Genomic DNA, 10230 nt, shown 5'->3' with positions numbered 1-10230 from the left:
ATAAAGTACTTGCTTGGCCAATGAGACAGCAGGTTAGGCTGGACTAGGAGTCAAAGCGGATTCTGGGAAACGTAGTAGAGAAGTGGTGATCCAGGCAGGAAGTGACATAGCAAGGAGACTCATATTTAAGAAGAGGAAAAAGGAAGTGTCGCTCTCTTTTCCCCTCGCCTCCTGTTCCAGCGGCAAGATGTGATTCACCAGCAAGGAGGGACCCCAATAAGGCATCCGATAAGATAAGTCTTATAAAATATATAGATGTATGGTAATTGAGACTGAGCTAACAAATGAGAATCCTAGTCATTGGCCAAGCAGCTTTGTAACTAATACAAGTCTCTCTGTGTATTCATTTGGGCCTAACTCGGGCAGGCGGCTGGCATAAAGCTCACACGTGGCGGTGGGGCTCAGGCGGCTTTTGGCAAAAAGATTTATCGTAACATCAAAATATAAAACATAAATGTTGACTGTTACACATAACTCTTTCCCGCCAGCCTGGTTCTGCAGCCACCTTGCCCCAAATGAACACATGGACACTGTATTAATTATAAATCTGTTGGCCAATGACTAGGGCTTTTTATTGGCTAGCTCTGTCTTAATTATTAACCCATCTCTATTAATCTAAGTATTTTCACATGGTCTTATCTTACTGGAGAGGAGTAACTGGACCTGTTACTCCTCTGGCATCCTATATGGCGACTGACTGCCTATGTTTCCCAGAATCCTCCTTATCTCCTATTCCCACCAATCTTCCTGCTTCATTGGCTGAACAGTGTTTTATTTATCAACCAATAAGAGAAACATATACAGAAGGATATTCTCCATCTCACATAAATAACTCTAAAAGTCCTTAAGTCTTCAAAAAATTCCCATCACTTAAAAGTTCAATGTCACTTTAAAATATTCAACATTATTTTAAAGTCCAAAGTCTTTCCAAAGACCCTGCATAATAAAAAATAAGTTACACATTATTTCAAGAGGCAAGAATCATGGCACAATCACAGTCTAAACAAAGCAAAACCAAACTCCAACATTGTAAATTCAATCCTGGAGTTCAATGTACTGCATCTGGGATTTACTCATATCTGGGTTCCAAAAGACTTGTATATCTCTCCCTCTCAAGGCTCTGCCATTCACAGCACACATAGCCTGTCTCATAGGCTTAGATTGGCTCCCCTCCACAGCAGCTGCTGTCCTAAGTGGTCATCCCACTGACTTCTCCAGTATGTTGGAGTCTCTAGAGTTCACATGTTTACCAATGACCCTCCTGATCTCTCAAAGTACCAAATCTTATCTGCTCTCCACGATCCCATCACTCTTTCAAGACTAGTTCAGCCTGGTTGATTATTACACATTACCAAATCTGGCTACCAGCGTGAGAAGCAGCCTTGGCTCCTAGCTCTATATGCTGACCTCGAAATACTTCCCAGAAGATTTAACCTCAATGATGCTGGTCTCTTCTTAACCACAGTGATTTTTACAGCCATTAGCCCAGCCAACTAGAAAAGCCAAAGATTCACTTTCGTGGTTCTACTCTGTTGTTACTCAAACTGATTCTTCAGTCCTACCTGATCAGAAACTACATATTGGTAATTCAAAACATCACGAGAACAGCCCCTAGAGAGTCTTTGCTTCCCTCTGAAACTTCACAAACCACGGTTCCCTTATCTGCATTGTTCTCAGCACTAGCACTCTCTTGCAAGTTCCCACAATAGCTTACCAAGCTTTGAGCACCCAATGGCTTCTCAGCCCAAAGTTCTCAAGTCCTTTCTCAGTCCTTCCCAAAGCATTGTGGTTAGGTCTGTCACAGCAACACCCTACTCCTGGTACCAGCTTCACTTAGGCTTGTTACTTTTTGTTAACTTGACAGGAACCTAAACAAATATGAGGAATTGCCTCTATCAGATTGGCCTGTAGGCAAGACTGTGGGGTCATTTTCTTGATTAGCGATTGATTTCAGAGCACCTAGCCCCCTTGGGCAATGCCACCCCTGGGAAGGAAGTTCTGACAGCCAATTGTGTTGGGATGGCTTGGCCCAATGGGCATGGTCTTTTCTGGGTATGTGTGACTGGATAAGAATGGAAGGTGGGGTGTGTTCTCTCTTGGACTGTGGAAGGCTTGCTGGCAGTGGCAGCCTGGTGACCTTCCCTGGACCTGCCCAATCACTCTTGAGAACCAGAGGATCTTCTGTATTGTGAGTGTACTTTATATTTTGCACCTGTTTAATAAACTTGACTTAATCACAGAGATCCCTTCCTCATTATTAATGTTTGGGTGTGGTCGTATTGGTGAGACTATGGATGTAGCTTCTGAAATTACTTGGAGACAACACCTCGTAGAGAACTCCCTGATCCTCTGGCTCTTACAATCTTTCTGACTCCTCTTCTACCATGTTCCCTAAGTCTTAGGTATAGGAGTGTTTTGTAGATTTATCTATTGGCACTGGACTCTACAACTTTGCATTTTGATTGATGGTGCTTTTCTGTAATGATCTCCGTCTGTTGCAAAGAGAAATTTCCTTGATGAAAGGTGAAAGTTACTGCACTTATCTGTGGGTGTAAGGACCAATGTTTATAGATTGTTGTTTTAGTAAATTAGTAGTATGTAAATTCTCCTCCAATACCCATGATTTCACTAACACTGAGAGTCAGGTGGGTTTCTAGCAGCAGGCATGGTTTCCTTCTTGTTGCATGGGTCGTAACTCCTGTTCGAGAGCTATTGATTACTGACAACATATGTGTGCCACTACTGAACCCTTAGAGATATCATGCTATGCTGGTGGATGTGGTGTTGTGGTTCATAGGCATCATTACCCTCTAGTACTGTTGATTTTTTCCTCCTTTTCAGAAGCTTGCATAGATACTATGGGTACCATGAAAGCTAGTCTTCAGGAAGAAGGCACTCAAATCAGGACTAACTAGCTCAGATTTTCCTGGGCTCTGTTTCTGAAGTTCATGGTGTCCTCAGGAACAGGGAGGGTAACCAAGGGCAACAACAATATGCTGTATGTTTTTGTGAGTCTCTTGGATAGCCTTGGCTTTGACCTGTTTTCAAAGAGAAGAACTGAACACTGATTCTTGGTTTTGGGGTGTACCCGGTAATAAAGTGAGTGAGTGCTGTACTAAAAACAGTCAAATTAGAGGGCATGAGAGGCCACTTGTAAGCTATTTGTTTGTAGAGGAAGCATTTTACTTCATCTTCTAACTGACCAGAAGAATGAAGCAACGACTCAGTTCAAGGTGCCACAGAAGGACATTAGCATGGCCAATAGGTAGCCGAGCATGAAACTAGGAAAGCCTCTATGAACTCTAGCAGCGAGTTCCTGAACAGGTTGCATCATTAGGAGGAGGTAGAGAGAGGCGGACATGTGTCTACTGGACTTGGTTTCAAAACACAATGAAGGGAGGAAGGAGACTGAGAGATTTCTGGAAATTCTTCGAACAACATCAGTTAGGGGGAAATGGGCCAGGGTGAAGGAAGAGAACCACTTGAGTATGTCTGTAGCTGTCATGATACCCTTTCTTTATTCATCATAAGACTTTTCATTGTTATTCTGTGTTACATGTTGAACATTTCTTCCTGCTTTGTCAGGCTCTCTTTTCCATTTACCAGACTAAACACTAAGATTTCATTTGTAAATGTAATTCATAGAGAAGATTTAAGATTTCCTGATCGTGCTTTCTTTTCTTAACTTTGAATTCTCCAGATGTGTGATCTGCTGGAGTGGGATTCCACTGACCTCCAAGGGTCATTTGTTAACTATTGGTTAAGGTTTCCAGACAGATGGTCCTGGTCCACTACTTTGCTCTATGGTTCCGTCTGAAAGTACTGATTGTATTGGAGATCTAGGTAGCTGTTGTGCTCAGGGTGCATGAAACAAAGGGCTTCACTGTGTTGTCCCTGGCTCCTAAAAGTGAGTGTCCCACTTTCATGTGCATCATATTTGGAGCTGAACTTACAGACAACTTTTCTCTTTCTGTCCCCGGTGAGTCGAGGTGCTAAGAGCACTGTCTGCTTACTGGCACCAGATTCCACCAATGGGTGTGGCTTGAAGTTGAGAGTTTATGAACTGTGCAGCTTCTGCTATTGTCTGCAGCATTTCCTCTCTTGTCTCCGATTTTCATACTTTCTCAGGCAAGGCCAGTTTTATGTCCAGATAAACGTCTGGCTTTTCTTACTGCTGGGATGCGAAGAGTAGGGGAAGTGGGTTGGTAGTTGGTAGTTGTGGTATTCTCTTTCTGGCAGGGATTCTCTTGACGGGGGATGGGGAGAGGTCTGTCCTCTATAAAACAATACAGTGAAGTAAAACAAAAAACAGATTAGTGACTAATCTCATTAGGAAAACGATTCTTGTTGATATGGAGTGAGGAAAATAGAAATAGCATTTGGGGAAAGAAACTATAATCATTTTTTAAAAGTAGGAAAATATGGAACTAGTTGGAGAAGAAGTCTATGTCAACACTGAAGTTCAGGCAGATCAGTAGTTTTTGATTCGTCATGGAGACAGAAAGAAAGAGTCTCCTCCCACTAAATCAATAAAGCCCAATTTGTTTTGCTCTGGGAGTCACCAAGATTATTGAGCCCTGGTACAGAAAACCAATTTTCAAAGCGTTTAAAACCCTGTCTTCTGGGAAGCACCCTGAACACTAGCAGAGCCAGAATGAAAACCCACAGTGTATGCGCAAGAGGCAGTGCCCTCAAATAGGATTAGGGCCTCTTCTGGCCACCTGCTGTCCCACATTCTGCTTCTCTGTAACATTTGGTGTCAGATCAATTCACCTGATTTTCCTTAATAGATTGGTGTGTCACTTTTTGAGATAAACTCCGTCTAAACAACAGGGAAAAATACATGTGTGAATTTAATGTACATATAACAAAACACATAGCATAGAGTGAATTGGATACTAAGTGCATGGTGTACTCTAGGATATAGGATTACGGTAAATATCATTTGGTTTCTTGGTCTGTATTGTTCTGCTTTTGTGTGCTTCTTCCTGTCATTGGCTTGAGTGACCTGTTGATCTGTGCACATGTTAAAGTGCCAGGTGCCATCCTGCACTGTGTAGGATTTTCTGGCCACTTTCTGGAATCAAAGCTGATTTTTACCCAAATGACAAGCTGTCCCCTGCAACAGTTCCTTTCATGTGGACTGCACACCATGCTCATTTGTTATGCAGGCCATTTCTTTTCACAGCTTTCAGTTCTTTAGATCATGTGATACGGTGTGATTCCCCTGTAATTCAAGGGTGATTTCCACATTGCCACACGGCTGGTGTCTCTGTGGAAGTGACTAGGGCTGCAGTGGGAAGGACTGTAGAGACACCTGCGACTTTTGATAAATAAAACAGTTTCCATTTAGGAGTCACTCCTGAGCGCCATGCTGCCTCCACCACTGCTGAGCTACACTGAATACTGTCCTCTTGCTGTTTAATGGAATTGGCTGATATTTTAAAAGTCATATAAATGTGTGACCAAGCACGTGTACATAAACAAAGGTGACATATGACTTGCAAACAGAAAAAAGCCACAATTTGAATTTTAACTGGAGGATAAATGTGAAGAAAATTGATCGCAAGCATTTACTAAATGTCAAGAACATTTTTACCAGCATTTATCATTTAATTTTTAAAAAACAAATCTTCAAGGTAGAGGTACTTTATGTTAGAGAATAGGCAAGTGAGGCTCTGAAATGTGGAATAACTTGCCCAAGTCATGGTGAAGTGAGATCGTGACTCCTGTAAATGTCAGAGAAGCTACACCCATCAAGTATCATCAACCATGGCACCAATGGACATGCTAACATGGGAAGGAAAGGGTCACAGGTTCTCAACCTTAGTTAGACAAAGAACTATGGGTAACTCAGAAATGCAGAGATCAGGAGAAATGGTCTTTTCCAGGTAAGAGACCCACTGGTTGGCTACTCAGTACCAAGTAGTCAGCTCTGAGATCATATACAAACAGGAAAAATATGGACTGAGTAGGCTGTATTTATATATTTAAGAATATGTGTTTATATAATATATGTATTATATAAAGATATAAAACATAAATAAATATATATCTTATATAATATGTAAAAATTAAAAAGAAGCTATTAATTTGAGAGAGAGAGAGAGAGAGAGAGAGAGAGAGAGAGAGAGAGAGCAAGAGGATAGAGGAAGAGAGGAAGGGTATGCATGGGAGGTATTGGAGGAAGGAAGGGGAAAGGGAAGAGAAGGGGAAATGATCCAATTATATATGATTTCAAAAAATAAAAATATAATAATTCCTTTGCCTAGGACAATAATTTGATTAGCTTTCTTTTTCAGGGCTAGAGCTTCATAATGAAAGAGTAAGATGAGAATTTATGTTTTTAACATGGAGTTCATTGTCCTTTCTGGTACACTAACTGTACCACCCAGCATCTAATCTGTCTAAAGTATGGATTTCTTGTCTATTAATAGCCTCTGTTAATAATGCATAGTAGCTTTCAATATGCCAAGCTTGCTGGAGTTTTGAAGAACTGAACATTTGCAGCAAGACAACAAAGAAAGTCTTTGGAGGCTTGCAAACATGTTATATGTTATATAATTAGCGCCAGAAGCTATGCCTGCCCTGAGAACCTAGTCGTCAGACTCATCCATTGGCACTTAACACACAAAAGCTTTGTTAAGCTTGTATATGCTTCATCTTACAAGGGTAAAAGGTCAGCAAAAGTACTTCCAGCACTGTTGTAGAGCTAGCAGGATTTATAGCTACTCTGTATAGGCCTTAACTTTCCATGCCCCACAATCTAGTTCGAAGAACCAAGTATATAGAGTTTCATTCCTTGAATGCCTCCATGAGAAAATAAAGGAATCTCTGCATTACTTCATAAGACTAAGGGGTTAACAGCACTTCCTGCTCTTCCAAAGGGCCAGAGTTTGGTTCCCAACACCCATGCCAGGCAACCCATAGGCACCTGTAAGTACAGCTTCAAGGGAACCAACACCCTCTCCAGCTTCCTCAGGTGCCCACACCACAGCATGTTTGCTTAGGTTTGCCTAGGATACTACCTGTAACAAACTGAAACCAAAGGCTATCAGGGTCCCTCTTCTTTTCTAAGATTGTTTCTTGATTAAATACAAGTTTCATTACATTTTCATGATAAAGAGTTTGGCCATAATCTAGGCACAGAGATTGCTTTAAAGAAAAACTTGGCACCTAACTCAACTTGGGTAATTTATCATCAAATTCTATGCCCTGTAAGATTCTGATATAAATTATGACCTGTCTATGACTGGCAGTGAGTAGTACATACTGGACCGTACTTTTTTTCCCTTTATATCTTAAGCTCAGTTCTTACTCCAGCACAAGGTGGATGTTTTATCTTCTAATACAAAGTCTTAGCAGGTTATCAGCAGTCACATTTTAAAAAGTACAATAGTTGAGATCATGGCAAATTAGCTATTAAAACAAGATAAAACAGAGATATTAGAAGTTCACCTTGGAAATGAAGCAAAGTCAGGAGATGAATGTGAAAATGTGAAGGTCAAAAGTATGAAGTCAAAAGACCACTGGGAGCCATGTGGCTTCCAAGAGTGCACGAAGCTGCTTCTAGTTAAAATTGGGAAGGGCAATGAAAGGGCACAGTTATCACAATAAGACCTCTGGATTGTCTGAGAGACACAGCTATCCTATGACACTTGGAGTATTTGCCCTGGCTAGTATAGCTCATGGTCTGAAAGGCATGGACATCAGAGAAAAAGGCTACACTCTGTCTTTTCAAATGTCTGTACAAATGCATGGCACACAAGCCACAGACTTCTAAAAGATGGAAAGATCACCAAATATCTGCATTAAAACTTGCAATGCATTGTTTTACTTCAATTTGTCTACTTTAGGCATTTCCATTAAAGTAGCTTTCTGTTTTGAGTAGGCCCTGATGGAGGCCTCCCTCTTGCCAAATCTGTCTCCCTTCCTTAAGAATTTTAAAATGTCGTTTTGATATAAGCACATGTGGACAGCGGTTATGGCTCTGTGGCAGCAGCAGAGTGCTTGCCTAGCTTGTGCAAGGCCCTGAGTTCAATCTCCACCACCATCAAAAATTACATATACATATTTAAAAATATTGACAAGCTTGCAAACAGGCAGAGGTGGTTGAAAGAATTAAATTAGAATTTTCTAAGGTAGTTTTGTTAGCAGACTGAGGAAGCTTGGTCAAATATGTCTTCTGATAAGGTCTTTTGATACAGTGCTTCTCCCCTGTTTTCTTTGTGAACAGAGAGAGCTTCCACGACAGACACTCAACCTTTGTTCCAGTTTTCACATGGGAATAAGTCTGTTTTCCTGCAGTCAGTTTGCTGAGCCCCTTTGCCTCAGAACTAAGCTTATTTCCCTGCTTCATATTCTTCAGAACAAGTTGTGGGAGCAGAGGGTAAGGTTTCCATTAGAGAACTAACCTGGAACTCTAGATGGGGGGGGGGGTCTGCATTCATGTGTTTCATGCAGGAAGAAAAGACAAAATGTTAAGCTTTCCCTTGAATTCACTCTTGTCCTAAACAAATCATTCCTTTATTTAATGTGTAGAGACTTTGTTTGTGCTCTATCTAGAAAGCAAGATATAGGACTGACACAGCGATGTCCTCATGTAGAATTGTCTGGAACCATTGCTGTTTCAGTGCTTCTGTTCTTTTGAAAGTGCATGTGAATTACCGAATGACTTGTCCTAATTTTAGATCAAGCAAGTGACTCATAATAGTTGCAGGATGACAAAAAATAATAATAGAAACACTTTTGCACCAAGCAGAACTTCTGTGTTGGTAAAATGATACATTCAAATGGAGATAAAAACTAGCACTTATTGTGTATTCATTGTTTGGACCATCTCTCATTTTATATTTGTAACATCTCTTTTAGGAAAGTTCTACCTTAATTATCAATCTACAGACAGGGCACAGAAACTTAGTGAGGCTGGTTAACCTGCTTCAGAGTAGTAAGAACTGAGCTCAGATTTGAACCCATTATGAGCACAGAGTCAGTGCTCTTAAACAAACACAGAGAGAGCTTCTGCTGTACACAGCTCCAAGGCTAAACAGGAGCACTGTGAGATAAAGCTGTAGTGCTGAGGTAGGATGGGTAGGGATAAGGATTTACAGGGACTCATTAACAAGATCAGGGAGAAGATGAAGGAAGAGGAAGCAGGGGGTCAATGAGCTAGGTAGACAATGGTTGTGGGAGAAATTCAAGTATAAACATAAGAAGTTGTAGGATAATGAGAGGAATACTACTCTAAGCCTTAACACAAGTGGCAGTTCATTGCAGTGCCCTGTGGTAGGTAGCACTAGGTTTGTTATAGTGACTACTGGGATCTGTATAATTTATAGATTTTAAGAGACTCGTCTTCCAGATACATGAAAATTGTTTTCTCTTCCTCGGCATGAAATGTAATGCTTCTTTCTCATGACATTTTTCTCTCTAAACACCTGAGACTGGTTGAGTTAAGTGGTCTCTGCTTTTGGGGGAGGAACACTAATTTCCATATCTTGCTAATCATAAGCCCTCTTTTCCTGAAATCTAACAAGAAAGTATCAAGTGGGCTTGGTTTTTAACCTTGAAAGTAAGAATGTACTGTCTGTATTTAATCCTGTAATGTTTTATAATTTATCATATACATGGCAGATTTGATAAACGTTTTATCTGCTATGACTGTATTGGAGTAGATAACTTAGCTTTTTGAAAAGGTACATTTTGTCCTGATGTTAGGAAATTTGATACTAAGATAAGATGGGATAGTTACAAAATTTAAATGGAGCTAATATATGCACATAACAATGTTATATATACTTGTATGTAGAGTTGATTAATATTTTAATATATATTCTAAAATATAAAAACATTACATTAAATAAAAAACAAGTTACCAAACCCTCTAATAATACATGTTTACTTTGAAAATTTTAGCCCATTCTACAAGGACAAAGCTTTCCGTTTCTGATTACCAGGTCTTCTGACCCTATGAATTGTTTTCATGTTTCATTGCAGTCGTGTAAGACATTTTTACTTCAAAGGAAAAATGTTATGAATTTATAGTGCTTTTAGGGGTCAGGAATCTGTTTTGTCTTATTTATTAAGACAGAGACAGCGAGTAAAAGGCATGCTACATTTAAAAGAAACGTGGGGATCCTGATGTTTCTCTTCTAGATAGCACAGAAACTAAGAACACCACAGGAATTTCTTAGCATTGTTCACCTCTTGACAGTCTGTGGGTTGTATAAA

The 10230-nt window shown here is 40.2% G+C and overlaps 1 long non-coding RNA gene across 8 annotated transcripts in view; it reads left to right on the top strand.

Moving 5' to 3' along the window:
- The window catches only part of LOC103160605, a 151398-nt gene that overhangs the window by 115851 nt on the left and 25317 nt on the right, over positions 1–10230 (top strand). The gene's annotated exons all lie outside the window — the stretch shown is intronic.

Source organism: Cricetulus griseus, chromosome 2 (genome assembly GCF_003668045.3).
Source record: "Cricetulus griseus strain 17A/GY chromosome 2, alternate assembly CriGri-PICRH-1.0, whole genome shotgun sequence".
Classification (NCBI taxonomy): domain Eukaryota; kingdom Metazoa; phylum Chordata; class Mammalia; order Rodentia; family Cricetidae; genus Cricetulus; species Cricetulus griseus.
The sequence above is the reverse complement of the archived record's forward strand: the minus strand, read 5'-3'. Positions and strand labels throughout refer to the sequence as shown.